Source organism: Anser anser, assembly GCF_964211835.1.
Source record: "Anser anser genome assembly, chromosome: 2".
Taxonomy (NCBI): domain Eukaryota; kingdom Metazoa; phylum Chordata; class Aves; order Anseriformes; family Anatidae; genus Anser; species Anser anser.
Window position 1 is genome coordinate 127,857,439 of NC_139721.1, and position 13,751 is coordinate 127,871,189.

Here is a 13,751-nt window from a genome sequence, read left to right on the forward strand (position 1 = left end):
GAGGTGATTGCTAATCGCCACCAGCATCACACACTTAGAGCCAAACCCTGCCTTTGTTTTCTGTTAAGTCCAGCTTCTACCACTGTGAGTGGCCCTGATGACTCAAAATTGCTGTTTCAGGTATTTGGCATGGGGACTGGCCATAAACGTTCACAGATGGGCCTGTGGTGAGGCTGTGTGTTGCTTCAGGTTGAGCAGAACTGAAATGCCCTACAGCCACCCTCTCTGTAGGGGCTGTGGACTTTCAAACTGTGAAGTATCATGCCAGAGCAAAGCAGGCAAGTATGCTGGCTGAGTGGGGTGATTTCTGAGGGCTTGTTCTTCTGTTGCTTTATTGTATCTCCCACAGGAGACAAGATGCCCCGTTTGCTTGCTTTGCTTTTGTAGGTTGTGTCTGGGTGTGCTTTTGTGCCTTCCAGCAAGTGCTGCATTATGACAGGCCCATTCTGTCTGATTGATAGTCTCTGGGAGCTGAGGATTTTTGACGAACTTGAAATATTGTGAAATAGGTGGAAAAAAAATACCAAGACTTAGCAGCTCTTCCTATTGTTGCTTTATCTAAGATAAATGGTGCATCTCTTAGGAAAACACAGCAATATGTGCAGCAGGCTGGAGAGAATCATTCTTTGACCTACCTGAAAGATGAAGAAGATGATGAAGGAGCCTTTTGCTCTTCATACAATAACTGTGTGCAGGTAATTGAGTCTGTTACTTGTATACAAGAGGCTAGGGAGAGCCTAGGTAAGCAACTATTGTTGCTCTTGCCAGCTCCTACAAGAAGGCTTATTAAGGAGACTCAGAGGGATATTGCCATTTCTGTAGAATCAAGAATCAGATGATCTTCAGGAGAGAAAGAAGGTAATAACACCTGGAAACATTAGGAAGTAATAAGGAAATAAGATTTGATACAGAATATTGGGCTTTTCATCAGATGCATTAGGATAAAAGAGCAGGCAATAGAGAAGGGAGAGCTGATTGAGGTTGGATCAGAAAAATGTTCTCCTAAGCTGGTTCTGCTAGCCACCTTTTAACTCAAATAAAATAGAGATATAATGATTTGGTCTTTTTCTCATTATTCACTGGATGTCATATAACTGGTTATGCCTTGAGTTAGCTCTTGGCCAAGAGCTGCAGCACGTCTATGTATAACTCTTCTTTCTGGAAGTTGCCCTATTCTGTGCCTTTGACTCTAGTAGATACATTCTTAAAGTGCAGTATATAATTTCCAAGATAATGATTTTTTTCTTTTTCAATAGAATGTCCTGGGAATGACCCAGATTTATTTACTTATTTTTGATATCTGATACATCCCTGTTTTCAATTTCAGTCATCTAACATTAGCTTCAAATATTTTTCACGACACATTGTTCTGAGGAACAGAGTTGTGTCCTGTTGGTTGCCAGGAACAAACAGCCCAGTGAAGTGAGAAATAACTGTGATAACACAATGGAAATAAGAAAAAAAGGATGAAGGGCTGTAAAAGCCAGTAAAGCATTTTATATACTCAAGGTGATCATTAGCAACACTTGCTTAAAGTTTCATGACAAACTCGTTCATAATGCTAAGTTTCTGGCAAAAGTTCTTCACTCTGAGGAATATGCAAAGTCACTCTGCAGCTAGAAGCTAATATATAAACCAGCAGACATAGGTCCTTTCATGGGTTTTGAAAACTAATCTTTTATATGACAACTTTGTGATTCTGGAAATGCCATTGCCAAATATCTTGATGTTTTCATCTGGACTGCAAAAACAAAAAAGCAAATTCTATGGTTTTACACTGGAGAAGCTGAGGTATTTCACAAGAAGACCAGTTTCACAATTGCTTACAAATTTTCCAATAGGCAAAGCAGATGGCATAGATTATTATACACAATAAAGCCTTCATACGGATATACCACAGCTGGACTCAAATTAACTTTCTTTTCTTAAAAGGAATCTGCAATTCGAGCTGAATCGTGGGAAGGATTCCTACAATCCTATAATTTTTTTTGACCACCTAAAAACACTTGATTTCTTGTTGTGTAATTCTAGTGAACTGAAACATTTTGATATAAATCATTTCCAATATTCCTGATGTTAAAAATACTTCTCTTCAACATGATTACAAGTGAGTCTGCCAGGATTCAATGACAGATTTTTTCCTAGAGGATTTTGGGTTACTTTTCAAGTTTCATTGGAGAACGTCTTCTGAGAACCAGTGACTTGATGGTGGAAAACAGGGTGTGTGTTTTTCATAGGAGGCTTGGCTGCCTGTCCGTACCCATTATTACTTGAAGATAGAGACACAGCTGACTATTCATTTTGAAAATCCTTAGCAGGGGCCAGATATGTCTTTAAAAGGAAGGTGCCATTTTTTCTTTAGAGTAGTTGGAAAAGAACGAAGATTCACTGCTGGAGAAGGAAACAGATTTTGAAACAGAAGTTTTTGATGTCTGGTGTTGCCAGCCTATATGGATCTAGTTGGTCTCCTCAAAAGTTTACAGGAGCATTGCCATTACATACAGATGAAAGCAGAGTTGTGCCCTTTTTAATTTTGTTGATATGTGCTTGGTAAAAATCTTTGTCCTTCCTTTCACAGATGATAGGATGACTAGCAGGAATATGCAAGTGTTTCTTATGAAAGACAGGTAGATTCAGAATGGTGAATAAGCCCTTTCAAAGGGTTAATTCAAATTGTGGTCTTCTACAATGGTGAAGAAACCAGTTATGTGCAAACTTTTATGGGCAGGTAGATCAGCAAATCTCTCCGTGTCTTACCCTATCACAATAGTTTACTAGGCAATAACCAGGATATTAAAGTTTTTCTTTCCGGGGTCTTAGGCATTTGCTTTCTTCCTTCTCTCTCTGTAAGAATCTTTAAATAAGACTTGGAAACTTATTTTTCTATAGATTTAAAATAATATAGCACTTACAAAGCTATAGGTCAATATTAAAGACATTCTTGCAATTCTGCAGAAGTTTCTATTTTTACTCAGTATTGTTTTCAGAAGCTGACAGAAATTATTCAATATTGTTTTAGGCTACTCTGTAAGACTTAAGCTATTTTCCACAACATCCTCCTGAGCATTTGAAGTGTTCCCTCTACACCTTCTTCTAGATCATTGGTGGCCTGTGACCTTGTTAGACAGTAATGAGGTGTGACTGGATCACTGTTTCCTGCCTTAGACATTTCAAAATGAAGATTCAGCAACTGGTTAAATCAAATAAAATGTTTAGAAGGACTGCCATTTATTTTCAGCTTTTAACCAAAGGTTAATTGTTTCGATATTTCTAAAAATAAGTTTTTCTATTGGAATTATTAATTAAAGGTTTCTCATGAAGGTGCAATCAAAGTTTAAACAGAATTTGTTCTGGCTGCATTTATATTCTTTTGACGTTTGTTCTCTACCAACCACATTTTACTCCCAGCATAACTGATGGCAAGTGAATTAAGTTCACATGCTCAACCATTTGCATCGGAAGTGATATATTTTATAGGGGACGAGACATCAATAGATCAGGTTTCCTCAAGCCATTTAACAGAGCCCAGGCACAGAGGCAATTAAATAAAACATATACAGATCTGAGTCCATGCTTTTCAGCTAGGAACGAAACACACATGCCATTATGCTATGTCAGTCACGAAGGTGCTGACAAAAATTACAATCAACAATGCAATAATGCATCAAACATGCTTTATATGAGATTGGAGACTGTTTATTAACAAGCACTGGAGTAGCAGGGTCATACACAGTAAGAGAAGGAATACATTTGTACTCTGTTCCCAGCTAATAAATTTTATAGAGGCTTTAATATTTTTAGGTATGTTGCTGAAGGGAAGTGTTATGAGACCTAAAAAGAAAGATTTAAAGTGCTCTAAAATGCTATAATCCTGTTTATTGTAACTTTGTTTGAGCGCGTTGCTCTTTCTGAAAGAGTCAGGCTTACAATTATAACTCCTTGTAATGTGAATTAAACTCATCTATCTGATCAGGGAAAACATGTTGAATTAGGACTAGGAATGATTAGTCGATCCAACTCACATTCCAGAGACCATCTAGCAAATTCTTTTGGTATTTGACAGAAAATGCAGTTGAATGAAAGATGAAAAATCAAGCAAAATGCATTAATTCTGTGATGTTGAATTAAGATACCTGATAAGTTTCCACCATAATTAAATTCCTTGGGGGAATTATTCATAATTAGGCACCACTGCATCCCCAAATCCAGGACCTGGCTCAGGTTCCTGTGAAGTCAGGCATGGTGCCCCTGGGAGCTGCCCCTGGACTGTCTACACCAGGACACTCAGCATCATCTTCTCCACTTCACAGTGGCCACCAGGGAAGCCCGGTCAGTTGGCCCCATCCCTATCCCTCCTGTGCTTTCCCTGGTTTCAATGGGCACTCAGACATTCACAAATTACTCCTTCCCTTTAGCCCTAAACAAAGCGGCCTCGGGGTCTAGCTAGGTCAGAAAATGTCTTTGGATGAAGACTCACCTGGCAAGTATTAAGGGGTTGCAGCACAGTGATATTATTTCAATTCTCTAGCTATTAAAAGGGTCTGTTCCCATTCAGATTTACACAGATTTTTTTTTCTTTTAGCAGCATCTTTATTTGCACCTTAATGCCAAACATTTTGTTGCTTTTCTCTATTATTTGCTCTTTTATAGGTACTCGACCAGCCATTTCACTTCTTATTCATTGTGTGTGTGTTCTGCTGCTGGGGTTCAAAAAACAGTAATTAATTCTTTTAAATTCGAATGCAATAGGGTTTTCAAGTTTCAAATGGACTTCTAAAGTCCTTCTGTTGATATGTATTTTTTGTAAACATATTTTTGAGTGCAATTTAAATCTTGGTCATTAAAAATTGTCTTTTGCAAGCTAGCCAGTAAGAGAGTATCTTTTAATTTAAGAAAATATTTATTGTTTTTGTTAGATCCAGACATATTTTTGATTTTTGGAGGTATTTCATTGCTTGTCTTTCAGTGAATGGCTGGACCTATTGATCCATTGCCTTTAGTTTTCTAATGCTGAAATTTTAAAGTTCATCCTATGCATCCCTCTGGCTTTGGAAATAGAAAAGCCTGGGCTACAGACCTAGGGATTTTTGTATTCAGCAGGTAGTTCTCAGAGCTGGTGGGCTATAATAGTCCTCTTCTGAGATCTGTGTCACTGAGAGGTTGTTTAGCCATGGTCCAAGTAGGACTCCTATATTTGTGCAATGGTACTGTGCAAAAATGTCTTTGTATGGAAAAGAAATAATGACATTTTATTTGTTCTTACTTTTTTTTTTTTAATAAAAAAAGAGTTCTGGTTCTGGTCTTCCCAGGACATCCATGTGATCAGAGACACATAAGTAAGTAGTTTAGATAGCTGTCTGCTGTTTCTGCTTTTGTAGCACTTCAAATACAAAACTTACGTCTGTCTGTCTGTACATCATATGTGTGTGTACCAATAGGCTATGTCGGCATGTGTTAGACACCATAGCTACACTGAAAGAGCATTAAAGTTGCAAATTCAATCACTCTGAGGTTAGGAAGTGCCTGGACAAAGCACGCTTTGCTAATGGCTTTCACAGTTACTTGCTGACAGCAGAGGAATGTGGAGGCCAGGACTCTGGATCCATTTCAGCTCCAGTAGGAGCTGGCTCCATCCACCTAATTCCTCCTGACCCAAAGCACAGGCACACCTCTCCGTGTCTCCTTGCCCTGCTATTCCGTGCATCTTTCCCTCTCCTCTCCTGCACCTTTCTCCCTGCTCTTGATGTGCCCATGCCACGACCACAGTCCCTCCTCCACCAGCCACCCCTCAGCCCCACTGTCCTCATGGGGACCAGCCCACCTCTGCTCACACACCCCTCATGACACATCCCAGGAAGGACAGACTTGACATACTAAATCTCCTGCTCCAAAGTCAGGTGGACAACAGCTTCTCTGAGAAAGGATTTTGTGAGATTTTTAATGTTGTTGCACAACATCTTTTCAATGGTTGTATCTGCAGGGTGGCTGAACGGTATGGATAAAACTTATGTCTGAATATAAATCTGAATGTAAACCTGGCATGGAGAATTTCAGCTTAATTGGCTATAGTTTGTTGAGGATATAAGCCATTGAAAATTGGGTCTTATAGAACGAATTATTAGGTGCCTGTAACAATAGGCTTTCTCTCCTGTAACAAATGCCAAAACAGATTTGTTCCGTCTTCAGAAATTCTTCCATGGTTTATGTGCTCTCAGTTGGGTGAGGAGCAGTAATATTCAATCACAAACAGAAGTGCCTTGGAATTAAAAATAGTCAAATATATTTTACATTCTCCTTGCATGAATATTTGCTATCAATCTCATGTTAGATACAAGGTCAGAATTTGAAGCTCACTTTATGCAACAAGCTAGGAAAGAATGCATCGCCCATAAAGTAAAACACCCAGATGCAGGGAAAAGGTTGCTTCACTGGTAATGAAATAGATAAAAATATGCTAATGCTTTATTGATATAAAGAGGCAAAGCATGATATGCATTAGATTATGTTCTACTCTTTTGTATTTATTGATCTCTAGTTGTCTCGAGCCTACCATTTTCAATCTTTCTGTTCATAACAACATGAAGTCTTATCATTCCAGTGCTAGCTTTGGTAGCAGTATTTTTCTAAGTGTTATTTGGTTAGGTGTATGAGTGGATTATCCTGTGGATTTGTCAAGATTTATGGTGCCAACATTTTATGTGTTTTCTTTGACAGAGCCAATAGCATGAGCAGGCACCAGAAATAAACCAGTTTTCACATCTTGGTAGGCATGCATTAAAAAGTTCGGTTCATCCGCCTGCACAGAGTTCACCCGTATCTTACTGTTCATTGACTCTGACAGCTCACATATTTACTAGGTGGCTCATGGCGCTCCAGTTCCCATGGCTTGTAGGCAGTAGAACTCCACAGCTTTTATTTAGCCTTAAAAGTTATTGCTTGCCAAATTCGTACCAGCCCCCTTTTGCCCTCTGTGAGAGGAAAATGCTGTGAGAAGTTGTTATCTCTTGCTCTGGTACTGCTAAAGGTTTCGTAAGTAATAGGTGCAAGGCAGTGGGCTGCTGGCAGAGAACAGAGGGGCTGCAGTGGGGCAGTCTGAATTTCAAAAAAAATGCTGGGGAAGAGGTTGTTTTTTGATTCATCCCTGTATGATTTAATGGCATTTACAAGGCAAGCTAAATAACCAGAAGGACAGCAACAATTTTCTGCTTCTCAGCGAAAACATAAATTTTAGTGTGTGACCTCAACCCTTTTCCTGTTCCCTGAAATAAATATTCTGGTTATGAAGGCAAAAGCAAAATCCAGTCTGGAGACTGTGTTAGAGGGAGAAACTGATGAGGTTCTCAGTGTCTCAGACCGTCCCTCTCCTTTGAGCCTGCTGGAAGCTGATGGGTAAGTTTTGCCTTGGCACGTTTTGTGATGCTGGAATTACCAGCCTGACCTGCCCACCACATTCTTGGTGGTAAAGGGAATAATGCATTTTATTGCCTCTGGGGAAAGCCAGTAAAAGAGCTATAGGACCCAAGCTGCCCACAAGACCTGCTGAGAAGACCTAGGGCAACCTTTGTTTCTTGAGGCCTGAGCTCTTGGGTTTCTTCTGTCTTGAACTGCCCAAAGCAAAGACACAAATAAAGGGAGCTAAGATATAGATGGAGAGAATGTGGGTCCCAAACCATGACAGTGTTGAATGATGTTTACTTAGGGGCCTTTGCAACTGTATTTCTTGTTTGTTTATTTGCAGTGGTATAACACTCAGTGAGTCCAACCAGAGTGGGCTTTTCTGGTGGTCAGTGCTGCATGAAGACCCAGGAAGCCTTTGTCTGCTCTTCAAAATGTTCACAACTGAAGATACAGATGTAGCAGTACTGCTTTTTGTTCTGGGGAGGATAAAAAACATCTGTTGTGCTAAGACCTCATCTCTAAAACCAAGATGAGGTGCAATTCTTAGGTGGATCGTGTTATTTTACACAGCTCTCTCAGCCCCCTCTCATCATACCCCCACACTCTTGCCCCTGACTGCCCCCTCATTATGGACCTGTCCTCATTATGGACCCAGAGCAAGCTGAGGAGAAGCTGAGGTGGAAGCTGGGAGCTGGAGCGATAGCACAGTGCTGACGGGGAGCCAAAGGAACAGTGCTCCCATTCATTCTTGCATCAGCTGAACCTGGTGCTGGCACAGCAACTATTTCAGACACTGCAAACTGAAGCAAGAGGAGATGAAGAAAGCATTACAGGGAGCTAGGACAGGCTTGTCCTCCTCACCTTGGATATCAGACACTTCACTGGCAACTCACAGTCCTGCAGGCAGAACAGAGGTGGAAGTATCACAGTCAGAGTTTTTAACAAGCACTGCTTGCCTGCATCCAGTTTATCATCTTCCCTTGCATTTATTAAGAGCAAGTTATGGTTTAGAAAACATATGAGCAGGGGCACAGTTAGCCTCCATCCCCAGAACAAGATTTGTGCTGGTCAGTTGAGGACCCCTGCCAGCTATTCACAAGCAGGGCTGCTAGCTGGTGTTTTTTTCCCTTGTTTCATTGCTACAGCTACAGTTTTACATTGATTGGTATAACTTTCAAGTCATTAAAATAGATTCTTTCATAAAATATCCAAATCCTGGACTAAGCTGATTACTGCTGAATTTGAATGACTGCAATTGTTTTCACCTCAGTTTGTGCTATTAAATTTAGCAGTAATTAACATCTCCTTTCCTTAAGTTTCCTCCAGATGCCTGCTGTTAAATTAACCAGTCTCCCAGCTGTAGCAGCAGATCCTAACCAGTGCTGTGGCCATGTACCTTCATGCTAGGACCCTGTGTAGCTCTCCTTTTTATCTTTCCTCTAAAGTGACAAAGCAGTGGCACAAAGTGATATAGTGACACAAAGATGTCAATAAGGATGTATTTTCCTGTTTTGTTAACATTTATTTACAGTAATTAACCTATAAATAGGTTAGGACTGTGAAGCTAAGGCTGATTGAATAGCTCTGGGGTAAGCAAGAGCAATAGTTGACACGTTTTTTTTCCACCACAATAAGTTACAACTCTGCACAGGCGTTTGATGGAGATGGCAAATCCTGCCCTGCAAAATGTGCCCCAAAAGCGTCCCTGCAGTTAGGGAGAGGAGGGGGTCAGGACTCCTTATAATCTAAACCTGACTCCCAGCTATCTACTGGAAATCCTCTTCACATCCATATTTTTGGGGAGATAACTTCTAAATAAGCAAGGCAAAAACTGACTTCCCATTCTATATGCAAAAAGCTTCTTTTCCTTATTCAAAGATCTAAGAAACTATGCTTGCAAACCACCTGTCACGGAACTTTTCTGCCTGTAAGAATCAATTGGAATAAAGGAAAAAAATAACCCCATACTCTCCAAATCTTTGTCAAAATTGTATTTTAGTGGAAATTTTGCAGACAACTCTAATGGTTAGTGATAGATGAAAAGTAAACTGTTCTGCTATGGAAATAGATTGGTGTTCATTTAGAAAATCTCTTTATCATGCCTCTCTGGGGAAGATATTATCATAGTCAAATGTCTTAGTAAGGTCTTTCTTTCTAACTTCCCTTCCCTTCCCTTCCCTTCCCTTCCCTTCCCTTCCCTTCCCTTCCCTTCCCTTCCCTTCCCTTCCCTTCCCTTCCCTTCCCTTCCCTTCCCTTCCCTTCCCTTCCCTTCCCTTCCCTTCCCTTCCCTTCCCTTCCCTTCCCTTCCCTTCCCTTCCCTTCCCTTCCCTTCCCTTCCCTTCCCTTCTTTAAAACAGAACAAGACTGATGATTTGGAGAAATGACCCCTTTTTTCAACAACTCAGACTCTTCTCAAAATAACACTTGACATCTTGAGCAAATAGTGAACCTTTAAAACAGGCATCTAAACTGCTAGAAGGGAACTGAAGATATCTTCCACATTTAATGATGCTGGAGCTGATGATACCTACTGTACTTTCTTCCTAAGGAGAAAACTCACTTTAAGAAAATTTTATATTCCTTGTTCTTTCTTACAAACACAAAGTTCACTCTGGAGTCTTGTTACTTCTCCTGTCATACTGAAATTAATGTTCTTTCTGCTGAAGCCTTTCCTTGAAATTCTCAATCCTGTAATGAATCTGGCATATGACAAGGCACAGAAACCCTCCTGTCAGCTTTAAGATGAGGCAGATGGGATTCCTTACAACCAAGTGAAGGAGAACCCACTCAGCCGCATGTGCTCATTGAATCTGACATCTCTATGTCAGCAGAGTCTGGATACTGGGAGAAAAAAATTATTTTTGGTGGCTGAAAACTTCCCAAATTGATTCCCTGCAAAATATGAGAAAGCACAAACCTGGCCACTTTTAGGAAGGGGGTTTGCAAAATGTTACTCTTTTGTACAAGCATTTTCAGATGACAGATTTTATGTCCCCGGGGTGGAACATTCTCTTCAGAAAGGATGGAGCATTCTCTTTCTTACTGGGATGTTGAATGTGTCCTGAAATCCTCTGAGCATGGAGACACCCTGGAGATGGGCATCAAATAAGTAAAACCTAGGAAGTAATCATGGGCTAAAAATAGAAGAGTAACTCAACAAAGTGTATGACTGAAGTTTCCATTTTTGTATCTGACCACTTTAGAAAAAGGAATCTGCTCAAGACTAAAGACAAGCACGTCTTTTAATGAGATAAAAATCCAAGTCTTTTGCCAAATTATGCCAATAAAATGAAAGTAAAATATCAAATACAAAGTGTGCTCCTAAACCTGTTGCAAGTACAACACTGATACTACTGAATAGACTGGATACAGCAGCTGTATAATGTTACAGTCAGGATGGGCGTTGAAGAAAGGAAGATATTACAGGTGGGGAATAAGCCTTCAGTGAAAGATTTTCTTTTTTGTTTGTTTATTTGTTTGTTTGTTTTCAGGAAGATAATAAGTATGAGGAGTTACAGCTTTATTTGGTTTCACTCTAAGATTATGTGAGGGGAAGATGAGGTTATTTCCTTTTTTTTCTTTTTTCTTTTTTTTTGCTCAATAACACATTGGACAGAAAGAAGGTAGATTTGTATGTAGAGAAGCATCTTGTGAGCTACAGCCTTACTCATAGCTTAGAAGAGCAATTTCACTGCTGCCCTGTGCTGCTGCATTAGTATTATTATATTGTATCAGGTGCTATTACCCACGGGTGAGTTACAGCTCTTTGGTGCATTAACCTTAACTCCAGGACATTTACAGAAGCAAGTTTGGATCATCAGATCCTACAAGAGGCATTACTACTATAATCTACGTTATAGCTGGTATTCAACATTTTATTAGAATGAAGAATTATATATTTTGATCCCTCAAAACCAAATCATTTCTGCAATTCAGTGTTTGAACTATTAAAGCAATGTTTCTGAAGGCATGGATCTATCGTCTATCCAATAAAAAACATCAAACATGGAGCTCTATAAACACTCAAATGTTTTAATTTGGGGTATTAAAATTTTAACTGGAATAAAATTGAAATCTATGCTCCTTGCATTTTTCCTAGGGGGATTTTCAAATTGTTTTTGCTTCCTGACCACAAGGCAAATATTTGAGGATGAAATGGAAAGATTACATTTGTTCTCTGCTGAGGACAAAAAACAGGAAGGTAGTCCTAGTTTTTTCTCTTTTGAAGTAAGTTTTCTGTGTAGAAAGAGCATATATAAAAGCATCACTTTAATACAATATAGACCTAAGAAAGTCTTAAAAGGATTCTTAAAAAAAAAAGGTTTTTAGATTTTTTAGACCAACTCTCACACTCTCCATCATGTGCTTGTTAGAGTTGCTGTTTCAAGGGGGACTTCTGTGGCTTGATCTGAGAATGGACAACTCACACTGTCCTGCAGCCACCAACATGTTGTTTCTACACAGACACCACGGTGCTCATGGCATGTATAAGGTGCCTTGGGCCAAAAGGTGCTGTGCCTTTATGTCCCAATGTACAGCCAAACAATTCAAAGTATGGAAACAATTGTGCCCTTAGGGTAGCCTACGAGGAACCATGTCCCTTTTTTAATGGTTAATGACAATGGTGCTTAACTGCGATGGTAGTTTTATAACTGTAGCTAATAAAAAGACTTTTTATAAAGAAGAGACCCATTTTATGCAGAGCCACATCGTACAAAGTCCTGGACTTTGACAGAGGCATCATTCTTTTGCTGGAATGTTTTTTATTTGAAAGGCAGGGTTGCTGGAATTCTGATGCCAGTCACACAATTTACTGGCTATGGTTTATAAGCACATAATTCTTCCTTCTTTATTTCACAGAAGCAGCCAAGCTTCAAAACTGTGTGGGACCATTTGAATCAGATTTTAGTTTTCTAATGATTCTCTTAATCAAAACTCAGGGAAAAAAAAACACAACATACAAATATGAAAAGTTTTTTGTTTGTTTGTTTGTTTGTTTTTTGTTCCAATGTTGTGTTATGCTAGTAGCACAATGAATATTAATTCCTCATCTGCAAACTTCCAAGTTGTCAGAATTAACCTTGAAATACTAAAAATACCGAGGCTGTCTTTCTACATTGAAATCCATAGGAACTGTAGATGCTTCATAGTGTCACAGGCTTTAGCTTGAAATTATATTACATAAAGCAGAAGGGAAAAAGTGAGTCTTTCTCACAGCTACAGCTGCTGTAATTCTATGATGGAAAGACCTAGAAGTACAGAGAAAAAGACTGCCGAAAGCCCAGGTGCTAAAGTCCTCTTTAATTCATGCCTTAATATCTTCTGCCAAGACTCTCCTGCAAAGGAACAAAAGCTCACTATGGTGATCCCAAATGAGATGCACAATAAGAAAAAAATCTGCTTGAATATAAAAGCAGGAAAACATAAGAAAATCTCAAAAGTGCTGTTACTCTTACAGTGTTGCAAGGTCTTTAATATTCACTGAAAGTTGCTGTCTCCAGCTGTCACTCAGGACCCTCATTTCCATTCAAGGGACAGGGATGAAATTAGAGCAATTTGAAAAATTAAAATGCTATTTTGTGTTAAGGAGATGTGAGAGTGACAATGCAATCAAGAGGTCAGCCAAAGTGGTGGTCAGGGTCTTGAAAGTGAATGAGCCACAAACTTCTGTGAAGTTCATACTCTTCTCATTGTCCTGACTGACAGCTTCAAAGCTGAGAGTCTTAAGAATCTAAATTCAAGCCTACCTGCTTGAAAATATTCCGCTTCCAGAAGTCCTGCTGGCTGAGTTTTTCCAACATACAAGATGTGGTCATGGTTTTGTTTCTGCATGCAGCATCTCTGTGTCATATTCACTTGTTTACTATATGTATTGCTAGTGCAAGCTCTCTCTCCTGTGGAAAACCCAAAATTTCCCTGGGGGTAGTTTTTCCAAAGGTTTAACAGATTTCATAATTTCATGGTGTTTTACATTGAAGCTACTGCCAATTTTCAGAGGAAAATAGAAAATTCACTGCTTGAGGATTAAGTTGGGATGATAACTAGACTTACATTTTCTGAAAACTTATAAAGTGAACAAGGAGATAAACAGATAGCTAGCCTTAACCATACGTACCAAAGGCTATAGTCACATATTGTATGACATCGAAGAGCTGGAGTCTAAAACTTCCTCCACCTGCAGGATGAAACTTCAATAACTCATAGTTGGTAGCAACCAGGGAGACTAATAACTTGTGAATCTCATCCCCAGCAGCAGCGATAGCTTCTCTATTTCATTCCTCCAGCTGTGTATTTCACTGTGTTTGGCTGAATGTTTCAACACTTGAGATCACATCCTTTCAAATTTTCAGACT

At 39.4% G+C, this 13,751-nt stretch overlaps 2 long non-coding RNA genes across 2 annotated transcripts in view; one reads left to right on the top strand and one right to left on the bottom strand.

Annotated features, from left to right (window-relative positions):
* The window catches only part of LOC310894433, a 70,388-nt gene that overhangs the window by 20,746 nt on the left and 35,891 nt on the right, over positions 1–13,751 (bottom strand). The gene's annotated exons all lie outside the window — the stretch shown is intronic.
* Positions 13–10,145, top strand: LOC310894427. Its single transcript, XR_014579896.1, has 2 exons — positions 13–278; positions 7,739–10,145. It is a non-coding gene; the product is annotated as an uncharacterized lncRNA (long non-coding RNA).